The sequence below is a fragment of the Phacochoerus africanus genome, chromosome 2 (genome assembly GCF_016906955.1).
Source record: "Phacochoerus africanus isolate WHEZ1 chromosome 2, ROS_Pafr_v1, whole genome shotgun sequence".
Classification (NCBI taxonomy): domain Eukaryota; kingdom Metazoa; phylum Chordata; class Mammalia; order Artiodactyla; family Suidae; genus Phacochoerus; species Phacochoerus africanus.
In genome coordinates this window covers 102,174,776-102,190,483 of record NC_062545.1, presented here as the reverse complement: position 1 = coordinate 102,190,483, position 15,708 = coordinate 102,174,776, and the positions used below count along the sequence as shown (strand labels likewise).

Here is a 15,708-nt window from a genome sequence, read left to right as displayed (position 1 = left end):
TTTGAAAACCAGGAATGGCTAAGAATGGCTTCTGGGTGTGCAGGTGCCCAGCGGCAAACTGAAGAATTGGAGGGCTCTTTGCTACTTGCTGTAGAGGGAGATAGGAGGCTTATTTGTCAGGCTAGACATGGCTCGTGTTTTAAAAAACCAGCAGGTAAGACAGAAAACACTATGAATTCCTCATTTCATAACTTCGATGCTATGCACCTACATTTGCCCAACAAGACAGAGTGATTGGACTCTATCTCAAATGCTCCCGGTTGAGATACCTATCTAAAAGATTCCTACTGTGATTCCTTTTGTGGAAATGTATGTTTATTTGGCAAGTTTGCTTTAAGAAGAAGTAAATCTGCAAAATTGCTCATTAAAACTTAGAAAAGTCTGCTCCATACCTTCCTCTTCATTTTGAGATTACCTCTTCACAGTTTCTGTTTTAATTGAATATGATCTCTCTTTTGCCAGCATCGACTATTCATCTAAATGCCTGATGACCAAAAGGGATTATTGTCTGTAATGACTGTTGCAGCAGGAAGAGGGGTGGACTGGAAGAAAAGAGGCTCTGAGTGTCAAGTCCCCTCTAATTCCCTGTGCCCTCTTGAGTAAGTTGTTTGATTCAGGTGCCTTATTTCTAAAACAAGAGAATAAATATGCACAAAGATGTTCCAATGTTATGCGGTTTTAAATTCTCTTGTGGACGATGATATTAGTCTTGTGGCTGAGTTTATTCCTCTGTTTCCCTAAAAACGATTATTTGAGAGAAAGTACCTTGAGTATCCAATTCCATAAAACCAAGATGAAGGGGAGTTCCCATTGTGGCTCAGTGGTAATGAACCCGACTAGGATCCATGAGGATACTGGTTTGATCTCTGGCCTTGCTCAGTGGGTTAAGGATCTGGTGTTGCTATGAGCTGTGGTGTAGGCTCAGATCTGGCATTGCTGTGGCTGTGGTGTAGGCCGGCAGCTGTAGTTCTGATTCAACCCCTAGTCTGGGAACTTCCATCTACTGCTGTGCGTTTGCTTCCCAGCTCAAAAAGCAAAAACAAACAAAAAAAAATCAAAAACAAACAAACAAACAACAAGATTAAGGAACTAATATATGCACCATAATGTACTAGACACAGTAGGGTTACAAAAAGAAGAGAGCCAGCTGATGGTGATAAAATTTACGAGGAAACTAATTATACATCTAACCATGATTTAACACAGAATGAAATATGTTCTATGTCATGAAACCAGAGAGGAAGCAGCTAGGAGTGTTTTAAAAAGAACGTCCAAAACAGATGATAAAATTCTTTCTATCAGGGTTAAAGGCACACGGAACTTGGCTTCTAGTTCTGAACATCCCAGGTAGTGCATGTGTCATCTCAGACAAGCCACCCTATCTTCCTCAAGCTTAAGTTTCCCCATCTGCAAAATGGGAATCATTATAATACCAACCCAACATCCTGGACAGCACCACTGGGAGGCTCAAAGAAGACACGGGCATGGGAGGGATTTATAAAATGCAGCGTAATGTAAGTTACACAAAACCATGGAGGATATCCTGTGTTCCTATAGATTTTGATCTAATGATTTATAAAAACCAGAATCTCCACTCGGAACGGGATCCAGAGGTTAGATTCCGAGCTACAAGAGCTTATCCAGAGTGGCTTCTTTTCTTTGTTTTTTTTCCCCCTACTTCTTAATTTTTCCCCTTATTTACTTACCAAATAAAAATATGTGCTTATTTTAAAAATTAATGAGTGTGGAAAGATATAAAATAAAAAGCCCTTTCCCTCACCTCAATAACCAGTTGTTCCTTACTTTACCATGACTAACAATGTCTTATGCATCCTCCCAGAAACAAAGCTTATGATAACCCCATAATCACAACTGCATGTGTATATGTTCCCATATCTGCCCCCTGTATCTAAACTATACACCTCCTTTTCTAGGTATCCATTACTGGAGAGGAAAGATCTTATTTCAAATAATCTCAGTTTAAGGCAATATAGTTTTGGATTACTGAAATCTCACATTGCTTCTAGTGATGATAATTAAATAATAATGCTCTTATTATGTCTTCCCAGTAGGAAAGGTGGAATAGAAGACAAGAAGGTTATTTAATATATCATGGACACCAAATCCTCAATTCAGGAGTACAGAGAAAAACGGTGTGTTTGTTGGTTAAATAAAAGAAAAGTCAGCCGTTAAAGGACCTATAGATGGATCTTTGATTCTGGGGATCAGCTTCTGAATAAAGTGAAGAGAGAAGCCAAAGGATTTTTTTTTTAACCTCCTCTTGTTCCATAAATGCATTTCAGGTTCATTGTCAGAGGCTGTTCATAAAAAGGGGGTTTTCAGGATTAACGAATTCATGGAACAACTTTGGAAGAATGAAAGCATGCACAAAAATGTAGAAACAAGACATTAAGCTTTTAAAATACTTTTAAAAACCAAGGGCATTTTCATGTTGGACTCAAACTCCCCATCATCCTTCATCCTGAAGCCCAACAAAATTAATAAGGACCTAATAAGCCTTTTATTGGTCTTTAATCTCCACTCAGCTCAGGAAAATGGTAAAGTATAGGAAAACGACAGTTACTTAAGCCACAACATGCCCAGAAATATTTACCAGACATATTATCACTCACAGTATAAAAAAAAAAAAACCTGTCTCTCTCCTTACTCTGTATACCCTAAAGCTCTCTCTGTCATTTTGATGGCCCATATTTCACCGGCTTTATTACATAGCAGATGGGTGGGTTGCTCTAGTAATTGGTCAAGACATTTTTCATTTTCTCTCCTCCAGCCTGGAAAGCTCAAAGCAGTCACTGCAGTTAACTCCATTGTTATATAGTTCTCACCTCCTCTTCCTAAATGGTTTCCTGCAATCATGCTGCTTATTCTTCTCTTGCACATAAAAGCATTTCAGATTTCTGAATTTCCCTGTCTCTCTTCTTTCTGTTGAAAGAGCTATCATACTTGACTGTTCTGAGTCTTCTGAAAAAGTTCTGACTATGTGGTAAAAAGTACCATTGCCATCACATCCTGAAGGCAATGTCCTGGCATCTATGACAATCACAGGAATTTGCTCAGCTAATTTCAAACTCCCTGTGGCTCTCTTACACGTTACTGAAACTATAGCATATTATAGTTAGCACACAAAACGGGCTCCAAGGGGCTGGAAAAAACCTCAAATACAAATAAATGGAGAATTTGACAACAGAAATATAGAAAATGGCCTTGATGTCCAAATAATTATACCTCTTTAGTGAAATCAGCTTAAGAGCCTAAGTTACAGATAAATAAAGGAATATGGCTTGTATCTAAAGTGACTCATGCCAGAGGAATTAATTTACTTCCTTTCAGGCTGAAGAGTTTTCAGATGTCATGGTTCATAAGATCTTATGGCTGGTGGGGCTTTATAGTAATTCCACCTCCAAAGATAATCATGGAAGGGTACATTTTCTGGGAGAATAGAAAATTTGCTTCTTCAAAATTAATTAAGCCATCTATCATTTCTTCCAAAGGGATCAGTCACAATCTAGAATTACCTAGGAGTGGAATGACAAGATTTGTTCCTTTAAGGACAGTTATTAAAACCTAATTAGAGGATTTCCATTTCTAGCAATAGGTGGATGGAAGTTATTATATTGTTGTCCCTATGTGTGAAATACCCACATAAAATTAAATAAAATACCTACATAAAATTAAATAAAAATACGCTGGATAAGTCATCATGGAATCCACAAAAGGTATGAAGGAATCTCCAAAAAGACGGTAGGGATAATTCTTCCAAAACAAGCCCTTTCTAGATAGATCCCTGTTATCACACCTATGAATGTTATCATATCATTCACTTCACCCAACGGCCCAAGTCTATCAAAGGGCGACACTGGACCTGCGGTTCCCTGGGCAGATAGCAATTTTCTGAAATGACAGCCTTGAGATTTCCAGGGAGAAAATGAAAATAAAGTAAGAGCCCCAAATAAAAATAAGAGCCCCCTCAAAACAGCCAATGGAGGCTCTCTTTCTCCACCCCTTTGCCCAACCTCTTCAAACCCAACACATAACATTTTATCACTGGAAACTTCTCTGGCTTCGTGAGGGGGGAAACATCTATGAGAACTTGAGCAAGGCAGGGGGAAAATACCCTTGGCTGCTGATTTTAAGGACACATAGGTAAGCATGTGCCTTTGAAAAGCCAAAAAGGAACACAGAGCTTCTTTTGAAAAATACAATTCAGGAAGAGTTCCCTGGAAAGACCACCTTGACCCCTGAGCCTAGACACAACAGTTCAGTCTCCACAAGGAACAGCCTTGGCCATGGGTGAAAAATTCTGCCCTCCAAATGGAAATGGGGGGGGGCCATGCTGAATGGATGAAATCTTACCTAGCTGAAATAAGGTCTACTTTTTTTTTTTTAACTTCTCAACAGTTGCTGGACTAGAAGTCATCTTCCTCCCTCATCTTGTTCCTTGGTTCTAACATCCCAGCTTTCTGCAGGACAGTACAGATGAGAAAGAAGAGGCCAGATGGAGGCTGATGATGGATGGGGCTCCAGACGCCGCTCCAGACACCACTTCTGCCACTGCGTCCTCTGCCCAGTCACCCGCCTTTCTAGGAAGAGCCTGAGGAATTGGTCTCTTTTATGCAGGGAAATATATCTACACCTAGCTGTGTCTAGTTCATGGAAATTTATTCATCCCAACCTCCACTTTCCAGCTGTGACTGAGATGACATATTAGGAGTGGACAGAGCGAGGTCTCTAGTCATGAGCTGGCAAAGAGTAGCTGGTATTTCATGTTCTTCTATCAGTCTCTAAGATAGATAAGATTCACTGCTGCCTCATTTTAGCAGTGATGAACTGCATAATCAAAACCAACTTCCCAGCAAACATAACAAAGAAACCCAGATGAAATATTTTTTAAAAATTCTCCCTAAAAGCACCAAAGAGCTTACAAGAGCTTTCAAGAGATCTTAAGCACCAAACTTAAGATCTAGGAGAAGGAGATCCCAAGATGTGGCCATGGGTCCTAGGGTATCTGTCAACCTGGAAAATAAAGATTAAGGCCTGATAAGCCACTTCACACTTACGGTTGGGACCTCAAAGAAATAGGTTCCATGAGTAAGAGAAAACAAAAAATAGTCTGGCTTCCTGTCATCTGGAAGGTCTAGAAAATCTCTGGTCCCAAAAATGATCTGGGATTATTGGTATCCCAACAAGCCTCTAGAGACTATTTAAAATCCTCTCTAGAACACTTGTCATGTTCATCATCATCATTCAAAGCCTCAAATTATTTCATCAATCTTCAGTATTGCTAATTATATGATGCACTATTATTTTAGGTAGGTACCAGTGAAAAGGGGAAAATGCTACCAACTATAAAGGTATGTCTCCATCATGCCTTTTTGAATTTCAGAGTTTTTTTATGATAACATAGTTGATTTACAGTACTGTGTCAATTTCTGCTGTAGAGCATAGTGACCTGGTCTCATATATATATATATATATACACACATATATATACATATACATATATACATATATACATATATTCTTTTTCTCATACTATCTTCCATCATGTTCTTCCTCTAAGAGACTGGATATAGTTCCTTGTGCTGTACAGTAGGACCACATTGCTTATCCAGAGGTTAAAACGTAAAAAAAAAAAAAATTTGATGTACTTCTTAAAATTGATGAGACATGGTATTTACATAATTTCTTTTCAAAAAATATCTAACATATATATTCACAGATAACAAGGTGCACAACAACATAAATATGAACTAAAATGAGAATCAGAACAAAAAACAAATAGAAGAAACAGACCCATTCCAGGTAGAAAATTACCAGACACAGAATGTAATACAACTATACTTACTATGCTCATGGAAATAGAAATTAAGCTTAAATTTTTCAAAGCAAGGAACCAGGACTATATAAAGTAACATTAAAGATTTGAAAAAGAGCTAAAAATCTTAGAACTGAAATTCAGTAGCTGAAATTAAGAATGCAACAGATGGATTTAACTGCAGATTAGATACAGCTGAAGAGACAGGGTGTGATTTAGAAGATGGGTCAGAAAAACTACCAGCTGTAGCTAGGAGATATAAAAAGGATGGAAAAAACAGAAGAGAGGCTGAGAGATATAAAAGAAGAAGTTTAAGGTAGCAAAACTACCTTACACCACAAAGTTCTCCTAGCAATAGGCAATGGAGTGCAGAGGAAGGTGCTAATTTTCCTAAGCGCAGCCTGCTCAAAGACCAACAACACAAGGGAGGCAGGTCACTTCAGCACAGATCCAGAGAAAGTACGACAGTGGTCAAAAATTACAATACTGTGATTTATAAGAAATACGTATTTGGACATTCAGATGAACAAAGTATATTTCTCATATCTATGGTCTTTATCCACATCCAGTTCTTGGTTCACAGCTTCCAAAACCCTAGGAATTTTTTGAGCAATAAGTGCAATGGGAATATATTTTACTATAATGTTTGGTCTCTTATCCTCCATTCCTGATATTGTTTCAGAGCCAAAAAAGGTGAAATAGGTGTCTTATTACTCAAAAGCCCCATTCTACCATACCTGGGTTTATATTAATAAGGTGGCTTTTGGAAAGTACCTAGGGATGAGGGCTGGTTGCCAAGGGAACCAACCTGGCAACCAGCCAGGAAAGAGAGACGGAAATTTCAGTCCCACCCTGGGACTGTGTTGGGGCCAAGAGCTGGAGGTCGAATCAATCACCAACAGGTAGTGATTTGATCAACCAGACCTTAGGAATGAAGTCTCCATAAAACTCCAAAAGAAGGTGTTCAGAGAACTTCCAGGTTGGGGAACAAGAACGCTTCTAGGTGCCACTGCGCTCGGCCCCAGACTCCAAGACAGAATATCCTTTGTTCAGGTCTTTGCCCTGGGTATCTCTTCACCTGGCTGCTAATTTGTATCCTTTAACATCCTTTGTAATAGACCAGGAATCTAGTGAGTAAATGGGTTTTCCTGAGTCTGTGACCACTCTAGCAAATTAACTGAACCCAATGAGAGAGTCGGGGAAACTTTGATGTATAGCCACTTGGTCAGAAGCACAGGGGACAACCTGGCTTGTGACTGAACTGGAGGGCAGTCTTATGGGACTGAGCCCTTAAGCCAAAGGATCTGCTGCTGCCTCAGGTAGAAAGTGTCAGAACTGAGTTGTAGGACACTCCACTGGTGTCACAGAGAACTGCTTGGATGTGTGAGGAAAATTCCACACACTGGAACTGGTGATCAGAATCCTTCTAAAGGTATATGTGACTACGGTTATTTTACCTTTCTGTACATCACTCTCCTCCTATGTAAATGATTAGAGTAAAACAGTATCCACTTCACAAGCAGTTGTAAGGATTGAGAAGTAGTGGTAGGGAAGCACCCAGTAAGTGCTCACGGCATGCTGGCCAACAGCAAGGGGATGGAGCTCTCTGTCCACCCAAGCTTGCTTCAGGAACTGTACAGGCAGCTCCATCACTGTGACAAAGAGTTCAGTCTGAAACACAGCTGTTGGAATGTGGTACATCAGGGTTGGATGGAACTCCAAGTAATCAGAGATTTATAATTTTTCCTGTTAAAAAATTGATTTTCTACATGCAGATCAATTTTTTTTAAACTCTAAACCCAAACAGAAAAACAAAGAATTAACAAAAATACAAACAGGTAACTATCCCACAGAGAAATGTTAGGCCATGTTGGTAACCAAAATGCAAACGAATTTTCGCCTCATCAAATAAATAATTTTTTTAAAAAAGACCCTGCGTTATCAGTGGTATGGTGAAATCAGTTCCAGTTCCAGCAATTTATTAATATGGTGCATTCCACCCTTGGTTGAATAATTTCTCTATCTGGGAATGTATACTAAGAAAATAATCCAAATTGTAGAAAAGTATGGGCACAAAGTTGCTCACTGACATGACACAGTGGTCAGAAATTGGGAACAATATTGTAATAAGTTAATGGGCTTCCAAAGTACTGAATTATGTAGTCATTAAATATTATGCTACAAAAGAGTTCATAATAACATGGAAATTTTTATAATATTAACTGATAAAAAGCAAGAAAAAAAATTGGAAGTATATGTATGGTATGATCTCAACTGTGTTCAAAAATGAGCAGAGAAATGGAGTTCCCTTGTGGCATAGCATATTAAGGATCCAGCATTGTCACTACAGAGGTTTGGGTCACAGCTGTGGCACAGATTCAACACCTGGCCCAGGAACTCCACATGCATTGCATGGCCAAAAAAAAAAAAAAAAAAAAAAGGCAGAGGAAAAAACACTAAAAAATAATCATAGCACAATATGATCAGATCAATTAATCACAGGTAGAATGATTATTTTCATTCATCTTGCTACTTTCTGTAATGAAAATGTATTACATACCCAAACAAGGAATGTTTCATTCCAATTATTTACTGTAGAGACAATATAAAAGAACACTAAAGGAAGCTTAAAAAAGTTTTTTTCAAAATTTTTACTAAGATATAATGCACATGTTAGTTTCAGGTGTACAACACAATGATTCAATATTTATATATATCATGAAATGATCACCACAGTAAGTCTAGTCATCCCCACACAGTTGTACATTTTTTTCTTGTGATGAGAACTTTTAAGACCTAATCCCTTAGAAACTCTCATATATATAATACAGTATTGTTAATGAGGGCCATGATGCTGTATATAGGATACTTTATAAAATAATCTCATTCCACTAATCCAATTGTTCCTGTTCTCCCTCGCCAGCTACCTGTTTGCACACACACCTTTGACATAGATATAATCAGTCTAAATCAACGATTAGTTCTATCAGGATTAGATGACCTGGAAATGAGATAAGTTATCAAATTATTTTCCTTCCTGGCCCTTCCTCTATCAGCGTGGGACCTGGCAAGACACCCCATGGCATTTGAGTGTCAAAGGGAATAGGACAAACCCCTGACTCCTAGCCCAGCCTTGGCATTGAACTTTGTGTGACCTTGGCAAACCACATACCTTCTCCTGGCCTCAGTTTTCCCAGTGGGGCAATGAGAGCTGATCACTAATCCCCAAGATCCCTTGCAAGCCTAAGCTCTATGGTTATGTGTAGATTTGACCCCCAAATGTCAAACTGATCTTGACTCTTGAAAAGTTTTATACAAATCCAATCACTTTAAACACAAATGAAAAACTACTATTTAATTAGCAAAAACAAAAAAACAAAAAACAAACCCTCCTACAGCAAATCTGCAAGTAGAGAGTCTTTTGTTAAATCTAGACGATAACATACTGGTAGATCAGTTTTACTCATAGCCAGACAAATTTAGATACTGATTGTAGCACCTTCTCGTCCTCCTTGAAAATTGGTCGCTTTAGATTAAGGAAAAAGATTGTAAATGAATGAAAACTCTGAAAGCGAGGGATTTTGTTTTATTATTTTAAGTTTTTAAATGGTGGAATTACTTGTGCACCTTGCCTTCCAAAAATGTATTTTTCTATCTGGCCTGTTTCAATGCAAGGAAAATTCTCATCCCAGGCTTGGGTATTCCAAAATAGAAGGTTAGTTAGTTAGGTACTTAGTTTTATTAAAGCATAGTTGATTTACAACATTCCTTCAATTTCTGCTGTACAGCAAAGTGACCCAGTCATACATATACGTATATTCTTTTTTTATATACTATCATGTTCTAACCTAAGAGATTGGACATAGTTCCCTGTGCTGTACAGTAGGACCCCACTGCTTACCCATTCTAAATGTATCAGTCTGAATCCTTATACTATGTTAAATAAGTCAGAAAGAGAAAGACAAATACCATGTGATATCACTTATATGTGGAGTCTAAAATATGGCATAAATGATCCTATCTACAAAACAGAAATAGATCACGGACATGGAGAACAGACTTGTGTTTGCCAGGGGGGAGGGAGTAGGATACAGGCAGTTTGGGGTTGGTATATGCAAAATAGAAGTTTAATCAAACTGTAAACTTTTCAAATATCATTATAGTGACCTGAAAAAGAGTTTGATTCATGTTCTGAAGCAATAACTTGGGCACTAGGCCAACCTCACTTACAAGGTCCATTATGTTACTTCTATCCACTAGAAGAACTCAAGGATCCTGCTGTTAAACCTGAAGTAACCTTTCCCCTTCTTCCATCCTACAAAGATGCTGCTGATGCTGCCACTATGAAAGTTCTACCTTTGGAGGGCAGATATTAGCAGAAGTACCAGCTACCCAGTATTTAACAATTCTCTTTTGATCCCTGCTCTCTACTAAAATTAAGTCTTTGAGAAGCTTCCCATAGCTCTAGCTAGTCATGGGTGGAAGAAAATTTCTACTTTCCTGTTCCTGCAGCCAGAGCTGTCCTGTTACTCCTCAAAATGTTGCCTAGAGGCAGCTTCACTTACAGCTAATGAAACTGAAAACTTAGAGCCCCTTCCAAGGCCAGAAGGGGCCCTAGGAACACATTCACCTGGTTATTTTGTCTTTTTCTTAAAGAAGACTCTTCAGATTATATAAGCATCCTGTCCCATGGGAACTGGATCCTATCATTTCCCTCCTCCACTGCTGCCCACCAGCCAATGTCTGCGATATCCCTGTGGACAACAGTGGTTGCCAACGGTGGCTCTACCACCTGTATTTCTGGTACATAAATCAGCCACGTGCTAGGGGAAGAATATGAGAGGTGTTTGGATTTTTTGTTTGTTTACTTGTTGGTGCTATTTTGCCTTGAAAGACTAACTTAATGTGATGATCTCACAAAGGATGTTTATTCTGATTTATGAAATTATTCATTCGGAAAGTTCCACATGCATGTTAGACATGTATCAAGTCACCTGTCTTTAGGGCTACACCTCCAGCACATGGAGGTTCCCAGGCTAGCAGTCGAGTCAGAACCACAGCTGCCAACCTACACCACAGCCACAGCAACTCGGGATCCAAGCCTCATCTGCAACCTATACCACAGCTCACAGCAATGCAGGATCCTTAACCCAATGAGTGGGGCCAGGGATTGAACCCACATTCTCATGGATACTAGTTGCACTCATTACCACTGAGCCACAATAGGAATTTCCCCAAATCACCTGTCTTGACCCAATTAAATACAAGCCTCACCCAGAAAAGTGGGGATGGTCTTGCAGCATGCTGCAGAATAACCAATACTTCTTAGCACAGCTGTCCACAATCAAGGGTGATTCTACACCCCATGGAACATTTGGCAATAACTGGGGCCACTTTGGGTGGTCGCAACTCCGGCAGGGGGAGTGAGGGGGCTACTGGTATCAAGTGGATGGAGGCCAGGGCTGCTCTTAAACATTCTACAATGCACAGGATGGTCCCCTATGATGAAGAATTACCCAGCCCACAACATCAAGTGTGCCCAGGTTGAGAATCCCAGCCTTAAAATAATGGCACATGTAGGTAAGGAAGCAAAGATTTCATGTGGGGAATGGCTAACCTTTAAGAATAGAAAAGGCAAAAGCCAGGGTGACAGGGAGCTTGTGCAGAGCTGCTATCTGACCTCAACCACCACACAATGAAGGTCCAGGCTTTTGACCCATGGGGCTGCAAGAACCTTTGTCAAGAGTGGCTACATGAGAAGGTGGGAGCACCAGGAAAGTCACTTCACCTCTCCGATTACCTCCAGCACCCACCTGTCTATGCTTGAAATCTTCTCATGGTGGACAAACTCTTTCATTCCATAATGAGTCTTAAAGTGTAAAGGTCCCTGGAAGAGAGAACTGTAACCTACATTCATATCCAAGAAAAAGTGACTGAAGACAGATTGTTTATCTCCTGAGTTTTTATATGTGAGAGGCTCAGACAGCAGCGAGTAGTGGAGGAAGAGAGGCCAGGCCCTGAGGAGGCAGGGAAAGGGTGAAGGAGGAGGCAATCCAGGGCTCTGAAATAAATGTCACCTACTCCACAGACTATGTCTGAGCCTGCAGGGACAGAAGAAGGCAGAGGAAAAAAAACTCACATTCTTGGTCTTGAAGAAGATTACAATCAAGTTCAGCTCAGGTGAAAAAACTCTAGGAATGTCTGAAAGAATGGCAGGGATGTGGGGCTATCCTTGCAGCTGGAACAGGAGATAAGGGTCCTTACCAGCTGGGGGATCACAGTGGATCCCAAACTGTGCTGGGTGAAGCCCCTCCACCCACCCCTCAACACCTAGCAACATTATGAACAGAGTAAAAGGCTCGGGTAAGTGCTTCTTTGTTGAAGAAATGGAAACTATTCTAGTGAAGAGCTGTCAAATTCCTAAAAAGCTCTAAAGATGCTAAAGATAGTTTGTTTTCCTTCACACATTTGCTTACACCCTTTTCCTCCACTTTGGGAGGGAGGTCTTTTTTTTTTTTTTTTTTTTTTTCCAGCACCTGCAGTATGTGGAAACATCCCCAGGCCAGGGATGGAACCCTCACTTCAGCAGTAACCAGAGCCATAGCAGTGACAACACCATGTCCTTAACCTGCTGAACCACCAGGGAACCATGGGAGGGACGTCTTTGTTCATCTTTTTAACCTATCCAAATCCTATTCCATCTTGCAAGACCAATTTACATTTTCTCTATTCATTCCTGATTGGGGTCTTTTTTTTTTTTCCTTACTCTTCTTATAAATACAAGGCCTCCAAGTCATTCATCTAGTACTTATCATATATCCTACATATCTTTCATAATGGGCCTACTTCCAGAAAGGATCTGAGGGGGGCTTTCAGTTCAAAACAAAACAAAATATCCTGTAGTTTTAAAAACTTTTTTAAAGTATAGTTGATTTACAATGTTGTGTCAATTTCTGCTGTACAGAACACACATTCCCTTTCCATCATGGTCTGTCCCAAGAGACTGGATATAGTTCCCTGTAGGATCTCATTGCTTATCCATTCAAAAGGTAACATTTTGTATCTAACTCCAAACTCCCAGTCCATCCCACTCCCTCCCCCCCCTTAAAAGCAATTTTAAGGGAAATCAGAAATACTTTGGGAAGGAAAAGATCATTGTACCAAGAAGCTAGGATAAGGCAGTTACCAGGAATTACTGGAAGCTAAGTTAAAAAGATAAGCATACTAGACCTAGAGCAAGTTCTCGCTATCTGACTGAAATGAAAGCACTATTGCGTGAGGACAGAATTTTGTTTTCAACATTAAATTCTAGAAGAAATTTGCTCCTGGCTTTTCACAGATGCTGCCCAAACAGTTATTTTATGTGTTTATCTCAAAACTCTAGTAAGTCCTTTAGGACAAAGCCTACTGACTAGACAACATTTCCCTGATAACAGCATATACATGTATATATATGCGTGTGTGTATATATATAAAACAACTATTGGCCAATAGGCAGAGGACCAGAGGACAATCTGGATAGTCTGGTGTTTCTCAGGATCCCAAGACCATCAGAGTAATTGAGTCATCTAATCTCTTAGTAGGTAGGACTGTCAGACCACTGGTTTAACTGACTGTCTTCTGTCTTTCTGTCCCCACCACAGACTCCTCATTAACCTTTGATTCCCTGCAATAACTAGCACTGTGTTTTGCACAAAAGAACTGCCCCCCCCCCTTTTCTTTTCAATGTGAGGAAACTGAAATAGAAAGAGATCCAGGGTAGCCTTTTCATTATTCTGCCCTGCTACCCTCTGACAAAGCCTCAAGTTGTGGTGTAGAAGGCCAGCTCTTCCTACACTGCACAACAAGCAGTCCAGAGGGTTAAAATGCAGGTTACTAAAGGCACTGAAGGATCCACAGGCATATTCCTCCTCCCTTGCCTCCATACTCCTCCCAAAGGTACCGTGGGCAACCCTTCAGAAAAAAAAAAAGAAAAAAACTTTGCATACGGTAGGTTCTCAGTGAATATCGAAATAAGGTCAAAGCACAAGTACCTTGAACACAGTTAAGTATTCAAGAAAAATCTGTTAAACTGAAAATTTTGTAACGCATTTATTTGGGGCATAGTAGGTGCTCCTAAAATAGCTTTTAAATTAAGATAATCGTAGGGCTGCTGCTTTGCACATAGTAGGCCTCTATAAATGACTATTAAATTGAATAGAAGCAGACACTAGCTCCTTAGAGAACCTGGGCAGAGGTGACATTAATCAAGTCCCAGGCACAGATCCATGAATGGAAATTCGCGTCTCGTGGTAGCGCTTTCAAGAGTGCGGGAGAGGCGCGTGACAGAGGGAGGCCGAGGCGGACACTAAGCTCTTCGCCCGCCGCCGACCCACCGCCGACTCCCAGAGCATTGATTAGCGATTGGGATCCATTTCCCACCAGGGGTGGGAAACAACAGCCGCCTCCAATTGTCACTTTGGGGCTGCACCTGGAACTCCCGCCTGGGTCCCCTTCCCCAGGCATTCGCCGACCCGGGCTTCTACCTGGATTCCAGAGTTACAGGCAGAACAAAAGCAAAATTGCCAGCCAGGCTTCCGATTGCTTTTCCGATGGAGAGCTGCCGGGGAAGAGGCTGGAGGAGCCCGCCTGGGACCGCGCTGTGATGTCAAACCCTATTCTCCTCCCGAAGCCGCCCGCCCGCCCTCCCCTGCAGATTCGGGCTCAGGATTGCCAAACCGGGAAAACCGCGGAGCTCCTTCCCTCCCCTCTCTTCCGGGCGCCCCGAGCCCCCGCCCAGGGGCCTCGAAGTGGCAAAGTGGGCGCCTCGACTGGGTGGGGCGTAGGGGGCGCTGTATTAACCCTTAAACGGGAAAGGAAAGAGGCTGGAGGGGAGGATGCTAGGCGGCTAGGTCAGACCCCACAACCCAGATCCGAATCTGAACTCGCAGTGTGAACCACCCTTCCGCGCCCCTAAACGCGCCGAACTGTCCCTGGGGATGGAGTACCCTAGCTGCGACCGGTCCCTAAAGCCTCCCCCCCATACCTCGTCTTCCTGCCCGGGGGAACCCAGAGGCAAGCTTCACGTCCAAACCGAAGATCCAGGGTCAAAACCGGCGCGCACAGTCCGCGGAGCAATGGGTCACAGAGGGTGACCGCGTCGATCCCGCGGGAGACGTCCCACTGCTCAGAAACTCGCTAGTATGGAATTTGCTGGAGGGTTCGTTTGGGTTTTTTTTTTTTTTTTTTTTAAGGTGAGGTGGGGGCTGCAGAGAGAGCGAGGAAGTATCATTTCTTCCTTTCTCTCCGGCTTCTCCGGAGCCGGCTGAACTCCAAGAGGAGCGGGCATCCTGAAGAAGAAAGAAAGCGAAGGGGGAGCCACTTACCCAAGGCAGAGCCCGAGAGCGCGGCGGACCGGGAGCGAGCGGCGCCTTTGTCTGTGGTCGCGGCGCCGGCGCGCTCGGCCCAGCGGGTCCCAGCCCAAGCGCGCGGCGAGCTCCCGCAGGCGCCCGGACTGCCCGGCTCGCGGCTCCCGCTCAGGCTTCGGCTACGGCTTCAGCCCGGCCCCCGCCGCCCCGCGCTCGCCGCCGCCGCGGCTCCGCCCCGAGCCCGGCCCCGCCTCCAGCCCGCCGGGCCCCCACCTGCTGCGGCGGCCCGCGGCGGGGAGCGCAGGGCCGCCGGCCGCTGCCTACCCCGCGCGCCCGGTTCCGCCTCCCGCAGCCCCAGGGCTGCTGGGCCACACTGTTGCAGGGCGGAGCGCGCGCAGTATAGACTGGCCTTCGAACCATCCCCCTCGGAGGCAACCTCACCTCGGGGGCCCGGCACCAGTATTTTCTGAGTCGAGCCCGCATCTCGGGGTAGCCGGACGCACGCTCCCCAGAGTCCTCTATCAT

General features: G+C 42.4%; 1 protein-coding gene across 4 annotated transcripts in view; it reads right to left on the bottom strand.

The window, feature by feature from the left end:
- Positions 1–15,340, bottom strand: part of MAPK4 (mitogen-activated protein kinase 4) — a 188,792-nt gene extending 173,452 nt beyond the window's left edge. For 3 of the 4 annotated variants that reach the window (XM_047765076.1, XM_047765067.1, XM_047765085.1), the window contains exon 1: positions 15,202–15,339. The gene's annotated coding sequence lies outside the window, so the exon portion shown is untranslated. Of the gene's footprint in view, positions 1–15,201 lie in introns of all 4 variants that reach the window. The other variant, XM_047765099.1, reaches the window with a different exon arrangement.
- Between the last annotated feature and the right edge of the window lie 368 nt (positions 15,341–15,708).